The 12,007-nt window shown below is 43.4% G+C and overlaps 1 protein-coding gene across 1 annotated transcript in view; it reads right to left on the bottom strand.

Annotated features, from left to right (window-relative positions):
- ptgr2 (prostaglandin reductase 2) overlaps window positions 1-12,007 on the bottom strand; it is a 174,759-nt gene that overhangs the window by 39,880 nt on the left and 122,872 nt on the right. The gene's annotated exons all lie outside the window — the stretch shown is intronic.

The raw sequence follows: 12,007 nt of genomic DNA, 5'->3' as shown, positions 1-12,007 counted from the left end.
TGAACACAGCGAGAGTTCATCGGTTCATCTCACAGCTGGTGAAAATCACAGATCAGTGTGACTTCAAATTATTTTAATGAGATAAAAATATCTCATTAAAATATATCTGTCTGTTCTCAATGGCAGAACAGACAGAACTCGGATCAAACGAGTTTGTCTCGCGTGTGTCATAATCTTGGATTCTACTTGGACTATTGTGCAACTTTGTGCAACCGTTTTTAAATATGGCTCGGATCTCAAAACAGTATGAGAAAAATTATCATAGGAAATAGACTCTGTCTTTCTGTACTTTGTACTTTCTGCCAAACTCATCATTGATGATGTTAGGAACTTAGGATGTGCGGTCCATTCATCAGCGAGATGCACAAACCACAGGTTATTTTTCATTTCCACCCTTGTAATCATTCCATCTCCATATCTCTCCAGGCACAAGCTGCGTGTGTGTGTGTGTGTGTGTGTGTGTGTGTGTGTGTGTGTGTGTGTGTGTGTGTGTGCGTACGTGCATATGTGCGCTTGCGTGTGTGCATCAGGGAAATGATGCAGGCATTTCTTTATACTTTGCTAGAAAACTCTTGTAAAGTCTCCCCACTGTCGTTGTCTTTCATTCTTCCTTTCACATTCCCTCTCTTTTCCATCCTTCCCTCTAATTCTCTTTCGCTCCTATTTCACTGCCTCACCGACACCGACTCTCCTAACCTCTTTTTATTTCTCACACACAAACACACACACACACAAACACACACACACACACGCACACACACGCACACACGCACACACGCGCGCCGCACACTCTTGTCTTGCACCAATATGTTATGGCAAAGCCAGGCTCAGCACTGAACAGTAAATGAAAGAAGACCCCTCTGCTCGCCGTCTCTCTCAAATGGAATCCATAAGTGGTGCTTCAGACCCCTGTCTCTGGAACCAATTGTACTACACCCCCTCCCCCCATCCCCAAAGCCTTCCCCCTGTGCCTCCCCTACTGTCTTAATTTTTTCAGCTTTCCTACTAATCTGTCTGTATAATATGACGGCAACTGCCCTCTCTCCTTTTAAATAAAAAAAAGTCTTATCTCTGTTGGCTGGACCGCTGGAGTACTGTAGCCATGAACTGGTCTCTCCTGCCAAACAGAGTGTGCGTGCGTTTGGCAGGCCCCTAATCCTGCAGTCCAGAATTAGCCACTTTCCATAATACTACAATGACTTTAAATTCCAAAATATGACGCACATGAGTAATTAGATTTTAGTGTAATTGTGTTTTTTAACGTTGGAATGTTAATTTATTATTCTGTGCGATAGACAGTTTCCAGAGGTCTAGTGGTTAATGAGACCACCCGTACCACCTGAATGTTCCCATGCATGCGTGAGCCATGCAGCCAGGTGTCCTGGAGCAGGGGGCTTATCTGCTCACTCATTTTAAACTGCTCTGCATAACTGCATAACAGCTTCATGATGCATCACCATGCTCAGTGTTTCCCAGTGTTTTTATGGGTCGTAAGTAAAATAACCCCCATTCCTATATACCCAAAAATCTATATATCTTTTGTTCATAATTGTTTCAGTTTCGAGTTTCTAAAATAAATCTCTACATTATTTTGAAAGAAATGAGGCTCCAGTTTGTCGGGCACTCTGATCCTTCCCACCACTGCAGATACTATAGGGCTTGGGTATGAACTGTGAAGCCTCAAGCCAGGTGGGGAGTGCATTCTCTGTCCATAGTCGCAACTGCTAGGTTGGTCAAGGAACCTGTTCAGTGGGGTGACACGTGCATCAGAGTAAACACTCCTATACCCTCACAAGAGTAAGACCAACGAGTAGGGGATAGCAGCGATAAGGAACTACAGAACAAGGAGGTGGGAGGGGACCTATAATTCAGCAGGGAAATTCATTACATTATCTTCACTCAGCCGATGGCCGCTCAGAACATGGGGGTCTTCAGAATTGAAAGAATGACTACATGGCGAGACATAGGAGAAAAGAAGATGAAAAGAATCGAGGAAATGAGGCCCCAGTTGGGAAACGTCATTATCCATCCCAGTGCAGAGGCGTCCTCCTGGGCTGGGGTCTGGAGCCACTGATGGATCCCTCTCTGTGTGCTTTTTAAGGAAGCCGTCTGGCTGCCAGGCAGATGCTTATGGCAGCAGCTTACAGGGGCAAAGCCTCTTTTCTCCACTTCCTCCACCCTTATTAGCAATTACACATCTGCTGAGACGGGCTGAACACTGAAAACAGATGCCCCGCTTCTCTGAAATCATCCAGATCCTGTCCGTATAGAGAAGACAGGATGGAGAGAGAAAAACAGGGATGGATGGAGAGAGGGAGGGACAGATACACAGAACATAGCAGGAGACAAGGATGTACAGTGGGAAAGAAAGAGTGAGTGGGAGGGAAGGGATACATAAATGAGGAAGAGAGTGAGATAAGAGCGGTAGAAGGAGAAACTGTAGGGACAGAGGATTGATGGGAGGGTGTAATAATCGGGGTGGGAATAGAGTGGAACATGAAGGGTGGATGGAGAATGACAGAATGAGAGAGAGATGCAGAGAGGAATTGAATGTGGAGGAGTTTCTGAAACAACCATGCATAGACAATTACAGAAATAAGGAACAGATTCTAAACAGTAACACACACACACACACACACACACACACATGCACGCACGCGCACACACATGCACGCACGCACACAACTCCCCCACATGGGGGAGTTGTGTGCGTGCGTAGGGTCACTGGGGAATATTTCATAGGGGTTGCAGTCAGTCCCAGTCTTATAACTCTATGGTCCCAGTGTTGCCATTTCTCAAGACAAAACTTCACATAACACACGATTCAGGATTTCATGCTGCACAGTGATTAATTTGACCCCGGCGTGAAGAAATACTGATGAAACGGTGATAAACTAGATATACAAGTTACTAGATATAATACATACAATACATAGGCTACTACACATACATACATACATACATACAATACATACATACCAGATATATACAAGATATACTAGATATACAAGAACAGAGTTAATTTTTATTTATTTTTCAATCGAAAATTGACGCATTGTCCTGATTTCTTTTGTGGGCTAGAAAATTCGAAAAAAAAAAAAAAAAAAAACCTGTTTCTTTAATTCCTCCTGTCGATCAGATTATACTAAGCTGACCGTTGAGTATACATTTTATTGAGGAATGTGCTGGACAAGTTCCTGACACTAGAGACATGCATAGCCTGTTTAATGAAATAACTGAAAGGGCATTGTCCTCTGTAGTCATACGCACGTCTTGAATCTCAAGATTTCAAATGATAAACATGAAGAATTCATGTGAACTTTTGAAAATCCTAAAACATAGCCATCCACAAATGAGCTGTTGAGCATGTAGCCTATATGCTATATGGTTACATTGCAGAGGTCCATGCACTGGTCATAGTCATTCCCAGGTTCACATAAAGGTGTTTGTAATCTGTGCTGATCCTGGCCTCTAAATCAGTTTAACCTCATGAACCCTAGCATCTCTTTTATGGGCATGGCTTAATAGGGAAACATTCTGGCATAATGGCAGCTAGATCTCCAACTTGTAGTGTGGACTGTGCGGCTATTTTCGGCACAGACATTTGGTGTAGGGGAAAAGGTTAGGAGGGGACAGAGTATCTAGACCCTGGGGGACGAGATGAAATGAGATATACTTTATTGTCCCACGAGGGGAAATTTGTCTTGGGCAAAAGTGCATTAGTATATCAAAGTTTTTTAAAACAGACAGACAATACACAGTAGCAGCAATGTACAAGTATAGTATCACAAGAGTGTCACAAGAGATCAGTGCAAAATTGCAATCAGAGGAGGTATAAAATATAAAGTACTAGAGTATTCACAGTTTATACTTTATAGTATCACAGGTGCAATAAATAACTGATGACGGTCAAGAAGTCCCTTCCCCACTAAGAACTATGAATTATGTGGCGGACCTGCCGGTTGTTTAGTAGAACAATTGAAGTGGAAAGAAAAGAAAGTTTGAAGCGGTTGCTCTTGCAACGACACGCTCTGTAGCGTCTACCAGAGGGTAACAGCTCATACTCTGAAGATAATATATGTGAAGGATCAGACGATCTATCTGACAGACTGAGCACCGTTTTCTCAAAGATTGTCTGAAGAGATGGAGAATCTTTCCTACCAATTACCTTCATGGCTGTTTTTTCCATTTTAGCTATTCTAGATTTGAGCTGGACAGAGAGTGTCCCAAACCAAGCTGACACGCCATATCTAATAATGCTACCTAGCACTGCATCATAAGGTCCCTTGCTCACACCAAAGAGCCTGAGCCTGCGGAGAAAGTGCAAGCGTTGTGCCAATTTGGCACACTACAGATAGTCCACATGGACGTTCCATTTGAGCTGGTTGTCCATTTGGATCCCCAGGTACTTGTATGATACAACCTGCTCAATTTCCGTGACCCCCATGACCCCGGTCAATTAATGAGAGTGGTAAAAAACGTCATGTCTTGGGTCTGTTCCCAGCCCCTTCCCTGTCATACCACTTGTCTGCTCGCAAGGGCTGAGCTGATTTCACCCTTCTGCAGTCTGCTTGCCCCGTCCCCACCAGGTGAGTCCTTGATTGACAGTCTGGGCTCCACCCGTGTCCACAGGTGCGAGCTGTTGGCCAGAGATTCTGTCTGTCTGTCTGGGACTGCTCTTTGTGGTTATTCTTCTGTTGCTAGTTTCTAGGTCTGTTTTTTCCAGGTGTACCTTGTTTTGTATTATGTTATTTTTAAGTAAAGTTGTTGTGTTGCCTTAAGGCAATTCTATTCTATATTGTGTACCATTGCTTTTACTTTGAAAACTGTATTTAATGACTCACTTCCTGTTAGCACCATTTTGCATGCAGCAGAGGCTGCAGAGCATAGAGAAGACAGACCTGCTCAGAGCTTGAGCCTTGAAACACATCTTACCCACTTGGAAGCATTTTAGATGCAATGTCGTAAGTTGTGCTGGTGAATTCAGTTACTGTAACTTTCTGTGAATGTTTATTTGGAAGTTTGCTTGAGAACTACAGTTGTTGTTTATGTAGTCCACCCAGGTTTCCTGGTTTATGTAGTCCACCCAGGTTTCCTGACGTTGAGTTCCAAAACAAACACTTCCTGGGTCCTGACAGTAAAGTACGGTATGTATAATCTATTATTATGTATACATACAGTTCTACCAACAGTTATTAATAAATGTAAATGAATGCATTTATAGTACACTATCCCCAATGAATATATTGTACAGTCTATCATCAATGATGGATGGATACACGGCTACACAGCTTTTGAATTTGCAAGCCTGCTTTCTTTTATGACGAATTCTGTGACTTGATGTTTTTTGTGCATCAAAGTATACTCTGATACTCAGGATAATAAATACGTTCCCCAGGTCTCCAGTGGTCATATAGTTGTACAGTCAGTTATTTTCCGTTTTACTGCAGGAACTTAAGAAATATCCTGTCATAAAATCGAGGAAGGACAGACCGCATGTCTGCATGCTGTGGTAATATCACGCTCTTTAGGCTATCATGATCTTATTCATAGCTGTACCAAGTAGCTTCTACTACTACTTTGGCCAGAATGATCATGCATGATAGCACAAAATAAAGAAACAATAACTGGGGACTGACGGCCATTAATTGCCTCCTTAACAATTTCCTCTTAAACAAGACAGGAGCATTAGCATGCAAATAGAGGAGGTGCAATATAAAGACCCAAGCATATCACTGTAGACCAGGTAAATCACACCAAATTGAACCCTCGTCCCCTTCCAGCTCTCTGAGTTATAAAGGCTGGAAGACACTTGCACACTAATTTTCCACCATTAACAGTTTTATGGGACTCATTTTACAGCTTCATGGCAGAGGATGAACTGATTCATGCTGATGCAGCAAAACCTGGTTGGCAATTCAATCAGATTTTCCGACCTTAATCCTGAACAGGAAAATTGGTAATACGTTATGCAGAATTGAATTGCAAACCATCACTTCAGGAATGTGTATGCCTTATTATCACATAATGAGCCACTTAAACTCATGAGTACTTTGTTGACTGGCATCTCCCAGGGTTTTATCCTTGACCACCTATTATTTCCTCCCTCTACACATTTTTGCTTAATGTTTGCCTATTTTTGCCAAATGTTCACCTCTTATAGTTTACTTATAGCATGCCCAGTACACTACAGTTGGGGATGGGGAATGACAGCAGCAAAGGTCATCCGGATCTGGAATTGAACCCACAACACGTTCTCAAGCTGCATCAGCAGCCTATAGGTGCCCAGATCGCTACCCTATAGCCGTTTGGGCCTGTGCAGAGCCATAGAGTAAGACAGTTACGCAAACTCTGTTCACTTTATAGGGGCCAGTCCAATGGTGGCTCTTCTACATAGACTTCTATTGAATGGAGACAACCGGAAGTTTACGGAGTCTATGGGCTCACACAATTACATGAATACTTACTTAGACCTACTCCTCCTCCCAAGCCAAATCACACCTTGGAAAGCATGAATGTCTATTTCAAACAAAGTGTTTTTTGACTGGGGGGTCATATTTTGACAGCAGGAATTGCCTGTCATAATTTGCCCCCTCAGTATCAGGAGGATGTTGATATTCATTCATCAGCCAACACTCCCCACTCACAGTGAGCTCCAGCTGTCTGAGGTCACCTCTCTTCCAAGTCCCTGACAGTTATTTGTGCAGAATATACAATCCAGTACAGCACACGTAAACCACGGCTTCAAGTCCATTTGCTTGTTTACTTTCAATTATCTATCTACTGTAGGCAGACATACTGTACACACTGTATGCACATTACCATTAAGGAATGGAAAGTCCCATTCTTCTCCCAGCTGATGGCTGCTCAGATGGTCTTGATGAGGATTATTACACAAACAAAACAAATGAACTTTTGACCAGTGGTTCTCAAACTGGGGTCCTTGAGGAGTTTCCAGGGTCTCCAGCAAAATGAGGAACAGTTTAACTCTCAAGCCCCATTTTATTGAGTGTTGCAACCACTCCCTTACGGAGCTGTGTGGGTGGCTGGCTGGCTGGCTGGGTGGGTGGATGCGTCTGAGCACGAAAACAGCATGGTTGTTTTTCACCACCTGTGTGCAACCTATTTCAGGTGTAACAGTACAGTAGGCTACAGTACAGTAGAGGGTACAGTAGAGTGACCACCACACGGTAACTCTGTCATTTCTCAACCGTTTCGGACGCGGGGTGGCTTGCCGGAATCGTGCCGGTACCCTGGGTTCGTTCCTGTGGGTCTGGAGCTTCCCCCTCCCCCCCTTCACATGGAGTTGCACCAATCACTTCACACAGGTGTGATTTTCTTTCAGCTATGTTTGAAACAAACTCTTCTTTTCAAATGTATACATTTGGGGGTCCTTGACATGAACATGTCTGAGAACCACTTCTATTGGCAGTGTAGCAGGCTATACAAACTACTGTAGCAATGTATTTTGTATAGTCTTCAGATACAGTTATGTGGCGTTAGTTGCAGAGTGAAGTGATCGTAGGAGTGATGCACTGCTGCTCAGACCACTTGGACATGTGCCTTGGTGTCTGGGTCCATTTTGGTGCACATTTTGTGTGACAGTGAAGTTCTTTGTTGGAGAGAACCGGGCTAGGGACTAAAGGGGATGGGCCTAGTGCGAACACCGGGTGTCTGTTGGGTCCTGTTTGTGTCTGTTACCAGGCAACCGTCGCACTGTGACGGCAGAGGCGTTGGAGGAGGGCGGCTGTCGGTGGTCCGCACAGTGCATATGATGTGTGTGTGTGTGTGTGTGTGTGTGTGTGTGTGTGTGTGTTACCTTCTGTGGCGGCAATGCCCATGGAGGATGGTAGTACACTCAGTGGTATTGACCATGACGGCGTGTGTGTGTGTGTTTGTGTGCGTGTGTTACCATGGAGATCAGGCTGGCCCCTGCAGAACCATGTAGTGGGAACGGAAGCCGTAGAACCCGCCCGGCAGGAAGGATCTGGAGATCTGATATCTCAGAGCTGGCACACTCTCAGCCCGTTTCCTCAATTTGCACCAAAGCCCTGTCTCCCACGCTGTGCACTCCACTGTTCCACCGTCATGCTTCAGAAACTGCTATAGTACTTAAACTATAACCTATAACTAGGTGTGTGTGTGTGTGTGTGTGTGTGTGTGTGTGTGTGTGTGTGTGTGTGTGTGTGTGTGTGTGTGTGTGTGTGTGTGTGTGCGCGTGCGTGCGTGCGTGCGTGCGTGCGTGCGTGCGTGCGCGCGCGCGTGCGTGCGAGCGTCTGCGTGTGAGAAAGTTCAACATTTTCTGGTTAAAGTGACACTGTCACTGTTTTCAACATGTCTTGTTGTAGGTTATGAGCAGTCTTCTGTGTCCCTGAAATCTAATTTCAGGGACCACTTAGTATAAACTGTAACGGCCCGCTATTGACCTTTGGACTTCGGTTTAGGTTTTTTATTTTGTTTGCCTGATTTACATTCAATGCCAAATTTTGCACACACAATCCCTGGATGCCAACGATGAACCTCTGCCCCACATTTTCCAGAACGGCCTGTTATAGCGCCACCAGGAGGCCGACTTTTGAAAAACATATGATGATATTAGGATACTCCTTCAGATTCTGTCCAAAAATCCCGCAAATCGTTACACACTATCTCTATAGTCATGTGTTCAAGACGGATCTGTCCAATATTTCATATTCCATCCTAATTGGCTAACATTGGCTTTCAAAGTTTGCAGGATTGGCCCGTTTTGAACAAAAAGCCTCAAATCATGAACACAATCATCCAGCCATCCAAGGCGTAAGAAGAAATGGCATCCTTTTCACATTGGCCTATTATAGCGCCACCAGGAGGCCACAACCTGACCTTCCCTGGTGGAGACCTGTGACCAGAGGGGCCTGTTATAGCGCCACCAGGAGGCCACAACCTGACCTGCCCTGGTGGAGACCTGTCCTGTGCCCCGAGGGGCGCTTTTTCTACTTTTGTAGTCATGTTCCTGTTCTTCCTGTTTGCCCTCATAGATTTGACCTGTCATGGCTAACCATTACTGTTAACCCCTCCAGTTTTATTTTATTATTTTATTTGGGTAGTCTCTCTTGAAGTACGTGGCAGTGTTATTCTCTACAGTGCTGTAAGTAAGTAACTAAGTACATTTACTCAAGTACTGTACTTAAGTAACATTTTGAGTAACTACATCTCGGATCCAAATATTGTACTTTTACTCCACTACATTTATTTGAAAACTTTAGTTACTTTGTAGATTTTGATTATTATTACTAAACATACATTAATCACTTCAGCCCTATACATTTCGGCCATTTGAAAATAGCAGATCTACAAGCTCACAATGTGTCGCTACGATGCATTGTGAGCTTGTAGATCTGCTATGTTTTTCATATCTTTTATTACATAGGAGAAGTGGTACCCAAAACACAAGAAAAACCCAAAGCCACAACAGCTACGTCGCTATTGCAACACCCACAACACCATCTTACACACTACACCCACACACACTCACACGGCAGTGACGTCACACACTTACCCTTCGTAGGCCTTCGCAGTGGTCCTGGCCTATCTCCTCAAAACACGTCGTTCGACAACACTCAGCACCAGCCCACAAAGAATAGTCTTGGAATTGGCACTAATAATGCCTCACTTCCACACTCACGCCGCCAATGCATTTGTTTAATACACACATTCTCGGGACAAACACCCAAATACCCACATCCCCGAGGCTTTCCTACACGGAACACGGAATCACTGCTGCCCCAACAGGGCCACAAACAAGCCCAACAAGCCCACAAACAAGCCCTTTAAACCACGCTACTTACATACACTACAACTCGCTTACAATTCGCAAACCTGGCAACACCCTGCCTCATACGTCACCAGCTCTGTTCCTCTTGGGCTCCGTCGAGCTCACAATCTGTCGCAGCCATCTTGCTTCTCATTTAGATGGGAGAGTGGACATTTAATGCAAATAAATTAATTATAGGTCCAGCAAGCAAATCATGATGGTCTGTTTGTGCTCAATAGGTCACAATAACATTCCGAATTTAGGTGTTGTGTTTTGTATGACATTTTCCCCAGTAGTAGTTTCATATCTATCTCAGCTTTTGCCTGATAGCACACATGCTAACGTTAGCAGCATTTGATGACAGGCTGCCACTTGCCATAGCAACGTACAGTGTGCGCAGATGGGAGAGTGGACATTTAATGCAAATAAATTAATTATAGGTCCAGCAAGCAAATACAGGTCGTACAGGTCATGTGCAACCTCTTCCACAGAGAGATGGAGACACTAAATCTCAGCTGGACAAACATGTTTGCATGCATGCTTCACTGCCTTGCATGCTGTGTGCTACTGTTGAGTCTGTCACTTACTTTGACTGATTTATGGCATTGTCTTTCTGTTAAAATCCAACTATGTTAATTTAAGAACTCTGGGCATATAGGTCATTGTTTATTCACTGTGCACACGTGTAGCCTATTGTATATCAGACTGTATGTGTGTCCCACAGTCACAATCCTTTACTAATTAGGCTGTGGAAATATTCAGGACAAAACAATGGTACATTTCCAATAACCCATCCGTTACTACATGTGGAGTCAACTCCCGCCATTTATTTCTTCCCATAGTGCGTGGCGAAGTAGCTCTGGGATGAGTGCGCGCGAAGCGCGCACGAAATTCTAGTTTGTATACATTTGAAAACTTGAAACGGAACATATTCTGCATAATGATTACTTTTTGATGCCAATACTTTTGTACTTTTACTCAAGTACATTTAGAATTCTGTACTTCCGTACTTACATAACTACATTACATCTACACTGTCACTGCAGTATTGATACTTTTACTTACCGTAAGTAAAAAATCACATCTGTGTGAACCAAGTGGTTGGTGTAGCACATATATTATACATACTGTACATTATATGTGACAAAGGAAGGATGTGTTAAAGGACCACTTCACCACATTTCAACCTAATCTTCATACAGTATAACAGGTCAAATAGGTCCTCACTAATAATCATTATAAAATGCCACAATTTGTTTCTACTCAGTCTGTGTCTCATTGGAGGGCTGTGGGCAATTCAGAAATCCGTCCACCAGTAGTGACATCATCGATGGGGATCCAAGCTAATAGAAAATGCAGGCTTTCTATTCCTGAAAAGTTGCAATGCGAAAATGGAAGCCACCGTTGTCACGATAATAAAAATCTCTGTCACTGGTGGACGGGTTGCTGAACTGCCCACAGCCCTCCTATGAGACACAGACTGAGTAGAAAAGAATTGTGCCATTTTATGATGATTATCAGTGACGACCTATTATATGAAGATGGGTTGAAAAGTGGTGAAGTGGTCCTTTAAGGCCAGTCTACACCAATGATTTGACCATTATCCAAAATGACAGTTGCAAGGGGTTGCATTGGTACAATTTGATTAACCACTTTAGCCCTATATACTCTGTTGTATGGCCAATAGTGAAAATAGGTCATCTAAGTCACATCCTTTGTACATGTGCAATTTTTCTTTGCCCAAATAGGGTCACCTGGGTTAATGTGTTATTATTACCCTTGAGTTTATGAAGCCTTTTCAACACGCATGGGATTATTTTAGATTAGATGGAGGTGGAGAATGTTTGCTCTAATTGCTGAGAAGTGGCCAATTTGGAAGTATACAATCTTGGGAATTGAATCACAGCTTCTAAATATGTCTTGGAAAAATACAGCCAACACATTTCTTTTTACTTTCCTTCTGATTTATTTATATTAACTGAAAGAGGGATTGTGTGTTCCACCTAGGTTCACATATTATTCCATACTATGTGGATTAGATTGATTCAGTAACACATCATGCCAAGGTATGTAGGGACTAACAATGTAATTATCTTACTCAACGTGTGTGTGTGTGTGTGTGTGTGTGTGTGTGTGTGTGTGTGTGTGTGTGTGTGTGTGTGTGTGTGTGTGTGTGTGTGTGTGTGTGTGTGTGTGTGTGTGTGTGTGTGTGTG

This window comes from Protomyctophum bolini, assembly GCF_963924005.1.
Source record: "Protomyctophum bolini genome assembly, chromosome: 15".
Classification (NCBI taxonomy): Eukaryota; Metazoa; Chordata; class Actinopteri; order Myctophiformes; family Myctophidae; genus Protomyctophum; species Protomyctophum bolini.
This window is presented reverse-complemented; position numbering and strand designations above follow the sequence as displayed.